Source organism: Alligator sinensis, unplaced genomic scaffold, assembly GCF_000455745.1.
Source record: "Alligator sinensis unplaced genomic scaffold, ASM45574v1 scaffold91_2, whole genome shotgun sequence".
NCBI classification, from domain to species: Eukaryota; Metazoa; Chordata; order Crocodylia; family Alligatoridae; genus Alligator; species Alligator sinensis.
In genome coordinates, this window is record NW_005842529.1 from 875510 (window position 1) to 881580 (window position 6071).

The 6071-nt window shown below is 40.6% G+C and overlaps 1 protein-coding gene across 8 annotated transcripts in view; it reads right to left on the reverse strand.

Annotated features, from left to right (window-relative positions):
- Positions 1-6071, reverse strand: part of DUSP16 (dual specificity phosphatase 16) — an 87421-nt gene that overhangs the window by 57909 nt on the left and 23441 nt on the right. The window contains exon 1 of one of the 8 annotated variants that reach the window (XM_025213456.1): positions 2212-2228. The exons of the other annotated variants lie outside the window; for them this stretch is intronic. The gene's annotated coding sequence lies outside the window, so the exon portion shown is untranslated. Of the gene's footprint in view, positions 1-2211; positions 2229-6071 lie in introns of those variants that run through there. 8 annotated transcript variants of the gene reach the window in all.

Sequence of the window (6071 nt, forward strand, 5' to 3'; positions counted from 1 at the left end):
GCACGGGCCAAGTCCCGGAGGACTGGAAAAGGGCCAACGTGGTCCCCATTTTCAAAAAGGGGAGGAAGGAGGACCCGGGCAACTATAGGCCAGTCAGTCTCACCTCCATCCTTGGCAAAGTCTTTGAAAAAATTATCAAGGCTCACATTTGAGAGAGCCCGGCAGGACAAATTATGCTGAGGGGAAATCAGCACGGGTTCGTGGCAGGCAGATCATGCCTGACCAATCTAGTCTCTTTTTATGACCAGGTTACGAAACGCCTGGACACAGGAGGAGGGGTGGATGTCGTATACTTAGACTTCAGGAAGGCCTTCGATACGGTATCCCACCCCATACCGGTGAACAAGTTAAGAGGCTGTGACTTGGATGACTACACAGTCCGGTGGGTGGCAAATTTTAGTCTGTTTAAACCTCTCCACCACACTAGTCATCTGGAGGTTCTGACAGGCTGGGCTCTCAGAGGCACCTACACCTGTTGCAGGAGGAAGGAGATGAAGATGGTGCTTTGATCAATACAAAAATTGTGTGGATATTTTATGGTTCTATGGCCAATGTTTGGGCCAAGGCATTGTGAATCATTACCACTTCTGGACACTGGGTAGGATAATCCACTTGGATAAAGTGGAAACTGCTGGTACTGGGCTCCAAAGTCCCAATGATATCTATGTCAACCTTCTCAAAATGGGTGCCCACCTAAAGCAATGGAACCAACAAGCTCAAAGGCATGTGTGTGGGGCTACCAGCAGGGACTCAGGACAGGGCACAAAGCACAGTAAAGTTTAATTTTGTATTTAATCATTATCCAGAATAAGCTGGTGAATAACCTTTTCTGGGTCGCAACCTGAAGGATGTTGTGATGCCAAATTGGAACCAACTTCTGGTTTTTCTAGGCCCTAGTACTTCAAGCCCACAAAACCCACATCAGTACATCCCTTTGCAATTCAAAGTGGGTATTCTGGGTGGCTAGGAGAGGATTATTTACTCAGGCAAACTAGCAATGGAGTGGTGCAAATGCTAGGCCTCTCTTTTGGGCCTCTCTTACTGCATAATATTTTTGTTAAATTGGACATTAGGAAGAACTTCTTGACAGTTAGAGTGGCCAGGGTCTGGAACGGGCTCCCAAGGGAGGTGGTGCTCTCCCCTACCCTGGGGGTCTTCAAGAGGAGGTTAGATGAGTATCTAGCTGGGGTCATCTAGACCCAGCACTCTTTCCTGCTTATGCAGGGGGTCGGACTCGATGATTTATTGAGGTCCCTTCTGACCCTAACATCTATGAATCTATGTAGCAGGACAGATCAATGCAAATAAGGATTTTGTATTTTATAGCCTCTTCGTTAGGGAATAGATTAAAAATTAACACCAATGGATGCTTAATAAAAACGTAAGTACAGCGTTTCCAGTTTTTTATTCTGTATGACCCCCTCTTTATAAGCAGTCTTATACAGAAGAAAATAGGACCCTTGAGGATTCTGAAAATAGTCCATACTCAAGGTTAAGACCACTACTGTAAATGAAGGGGTATTATGACTGTTTCTTTTGAAAGTGCCTGAAGCAAAAGCCAAGGGAGAGATTCCGAGAGAAAATTGATCAAATAAAGCAGGCCACAATAACAACACAGTGAAAAAAAGGAACTTTTTCTGTGGTAACTTCACAGAAAAAGTAGAACTAGAAGAATAGCATCTAACCCTTTATCAAGGAGACCAGAGCACATGAAGCCAGGATACAACGGTGGTATTTAAAGAAGTGCTGAGAGTGGGGATGGGACCCAAAAATTCTTTGGGTCATAGACAGGAGGTAGAGCTGGTATTTTAAAAGCTTTTCCCTGGAATTAAATAAAAATCGTTACAGTGAGCAAACATCTTAACTAAAAGATGCATCATGCTGTCACTGTGATGCAATGAGTTAAAATGTCAATTGATCTTTCACCCATTTGAGGAAATGACACTAGCTCTCTTGGAAGGCAGAGTACATTCAACCCATTCATATCAGGGCATGAAAAAAGCTGAGGAGGAAGTTTTTATTTGAAGGACTGTCAGCGTTAAATAGTCTGCTTCTTCCTGCTTGTATTGGGAAATACAGTACTGTATTGCATGTGTCCACTCAGCTAGCTCTAGAGAACATTAAAAACAAATCTGTCAGGCACCCATTAAAAAGGTAAGTTACACCCATTGTCAAAACACATTCAAGACACATTGCAGGTTGACTCCAAACCTAAAGTTTTGTGACATATGTGGTTCTTTTCCTCCTGTTCTTTTATTCCTCTAGAAGACAAACTTAACATTAAAGAGCCCAGAAAAAAAAAAAAAAATGAACAAAAAGATACAGCCATGTTGTCAGAACACTTTCCGCCAATACACAGGGGAGATTAGAAGGGACATTAAGGGTCCAGAAAAGTCAGGTTGTGCTGTAAGCCCATCCTGATGTCAGGGAAGTAAATACATACATACATACATACATACATACATACATAATCAGATTTCTTTCAGTCTCTGCCACATGCATCTCCTAAGAAAACATGGCTGAGAGCATTGACAGAGCTCTGTATAGAGAGGTTGTAGCCAACTATCCTGTGAGCAAATGCAAAGCTGATGGCCAATGGAAACCTTGCTACAACCTAAATGGGCCCAAACTACCATTACGCATGCACGTACACACGTCTAAGAAACACTAGACCAATGCCGATTCTCCTATTATTATACGCTCTGTTTATAAATGGTGCTAGGAATTTATTTGGTATTGTGCTAGAGAGTTCAAGTTCAGCACTAATCCCAAAGTTACTACTATACTCACTAGAATATCTGGCAGAACAGACATGTCAATCATGTGGTTACTATGTTATAGCTGAAAAGGTTACAGATAATATTTTGGGAGAAACAGGTGCATTTTAAAACTCAAGCTTCTACTTTGGGTTCCCCTTTTGGGCCTCATATATAAACAATGTAAAGTTTAGCCAAAAGGTATTTATAACCAAAACAATATTTTACTCCTCAAAAACCAACCCTCCCCACAAACCCCCCCAAACAAAACAAAGATAAAACAAAACAACACACCTGTCATACAATACTTTCAGTATGGAAACATTCAAAAGCAGCTTGTATTCTCCGTCCATTATTATGTTTATTATACTAATGTCTTATGCTTTTGTCATTCCATCAGTGATAAATGAGAAAAGCATCATATATAAAACATCAGTTCTATGCTATCAGGAATCCAGTGTAAAATTTCTAGAACAACAAAAATAGGAAAAGAAAATAGGAAAATATTTACTACAGTGGAAGAGCCAAGGCAAAGTTTAACACTTCTGGAAACCTCACCCTAAACTGCATAGCCTCCCTACTTCACAGACAGGGGAAGAATTGATTAGTTGTCAGTGATGACAGATTTTTCACTCTTGGTAATACTCTCTCACGTGACCCCAGCAATAGCAAAGTGCACTTCTTAAGTTAAAAACCAAAACCAAGAAGCCAACTCCAAAGCAGTTTACTAAAGAAGCACAGCCCAGAATACTTGTAGCCCAGAATTCAAACAAACTAGAATGTGCATTTACAATGAAAGGAAACAATTTAGCCCCAAAACATTTCAGTGTTAAAATTCCCAAGAAGTTATTACAAATAGATCAAGACAACCCTTAAGCAGGCTCCTTTGATGGCATAATTTTAAAAAAGAACAAAAGTTAACTTGCTATTGAGATGCTCATAAGAATCTAGCTGCATTTCCAGGGAAGTCTTTCCTGAAGTTCAGAAAAAGGCGAACATTCCAGGTCTTTTAAAAGAGATACCTGGACATAGCCTAAGACTCCCAGGTGACCTGTATATACAAACATGCTTGCTCGCATGCGTGTACACATTTCCAGTCTCTATTTTCTGGCATTTCAGGTATACTGTGTATAGTCACTAAATCACTTCCTCCACCTGAAAGAACAAGGACACAACAGAGAAAACCAAAGGCAAAAAGTCTGCAAAGGAGATGTTCCATAGTTTTTTCTGACAGAGTTAACATATATATTTAATCAAAAGCAAGAAGCAAAGATGGAAACAGCCAGCTTTTTCAAGCTGCATATTGCACTCTCAGAAGATTTTACAAGTGACTTAAGGATTAGGTTAGCTCTGCTTTGTGGCTGATGCTTTGTTTTTTGGGTTTTTTTTACTATGAACTCACCATGATGTCAGTCTCATGTTCAAACATGCCACATTCATCAGTTCACGGGTTTCCTGAGAGACTCCTGCAGCTTTCCTTTGTGCACAGTGCTGCTGCCAGATTCTTAGTTCATACTAAGCTGACTCAGGCATGCCACTCTAATTTCGAGGGAGTTAAACTGGCTTCCTATTAAAAAAACAAACAAACAAAAAAAACAAAACCAAAAAAAAACTGCTCTGGGGCAGTTTTTTTTTTTTTTTTTTAATTCTGCACAAATTAAAAAGTTTCAAGCCTCTGGCTTTATCCAGCTGCAAGAATCCTTGGATGAGCATCTTGGTTAGAACACACCCAATTCCAGGGTCTAGAAGCAGGTGCTCTCAGCTGTTTGGATCTTCTATAGCTTGCTCTGGAGAGATCCTGAATAACCTTAAGTTGCACCTAAACTCAGTGGAGTTTTGAAGGCACATGGTGTCACACAGGATTATGTCTTTAGTTTGGAGAGATTTTTTACATAATGTAAACGTCTGTGTAAATAATGATAGCTCACTCGATTATATAAGTCTTAATATATCTAAAAACAAATATAGTTTTTCCAGCCTTTGTTTCGGACATAGTTCTTGCCAGTAAAAGCATTCTGGTAATTCTAGCATGAACCTTGGCTTTAGGCATGTGTCGTATATTGCCAGGTTTGGACTTAACAATAAGCTTTGAACACTGATGGCATCATACAAAGCTTTCAGTGGGCTTTGGATCAGGCCCCAAGGCAGTAAAATACTCCAAGTATCTCTGGCAGAAACCAGTAGATTTGACCGGCAAATAAATAAAATCTATACCCACTGGTATAGCTGCCTTAACAACAACTGAATTACTCGCATCTCATTACTGAAGAAAAAAAAATTATATTCCCATCATTTAAAAGTCAGAAAGAGGTGTAAAGTGTCACAGAACAGGCTACTATAGCATTTGTCAGAAGTCTACATTCTGTTAGTCCAGTTTTTGGTTTTAGACTACTGGGTACAGGACATGGGGTTTTCATTTTTGGGACATTACATTTTGTTAAGTTCTGTGGACCAAAAAAAAATAAATATACATATACATATAGTATGAATTGAGTAGCACAGTTAAGAAGATATCCTTTAATAGATCACAGCTGTTTCTAGCACTGGTTTCAACTGTAGTGCGGACAAAGTTTATGTTCTCTTTCCACTGACTGGGCCTCCCAAGCTAACATTTCACATTTTCCTAGTTCTGAGGTTTGATTTACACTGCATCAACAAAACAAGAAGTCAAGCCAGGTTTCTCAAAATACACAGACACATTTGGGGGCAAGAGGAGGGGGAAGACATCTGCTGTTTAAATTGTCACAATGGGTGAAGTACACTTGATGCATTCATCCCAAATCCAATGAAAAATAACATCAGCTAGACAGATTTTTGCATAGGTGGAAAGCCTCCTAGGCTTCCCTGCTGGGAATTTTGCCCAGGATGGAAAGCCCCAGAAGCGACTACCAGCTGGTTATAGGGTAAGAGAACCAGTTTTTAGCTATAAAAAAACCCCAGGCTTTTTGGATGGGGATGCCTAGGTGAGAAACCTTCTTGGAAAAAGAGAGGCTGTTTCCCAGGCCTGGAGCACCTTTCTGACTTGAAGAGCAGGAGTTTAGGGGATACACTTGTAAAAATGGATCAAGATGGGTCAGAGGGAAAAGCAGAGATATTTCTGCCCTTCCAATGCAAAGCTTGGGGAGGAGTGAAAGAGAAGATTTTCCTTCCTTCATGCTTCTTTTTCCATCTAAGCACACTGGGACAAAGCAGCATGTGCCAAGGCACGTCCTGCTGGAAGCCAAGTGCCCCCTTCCCCCTGGGTTTGGCATAAATCCAGCCAAATTAAAAGATCAATTGCACTATAAATTAACAGGGGCTGTTTGAATTGGGGGG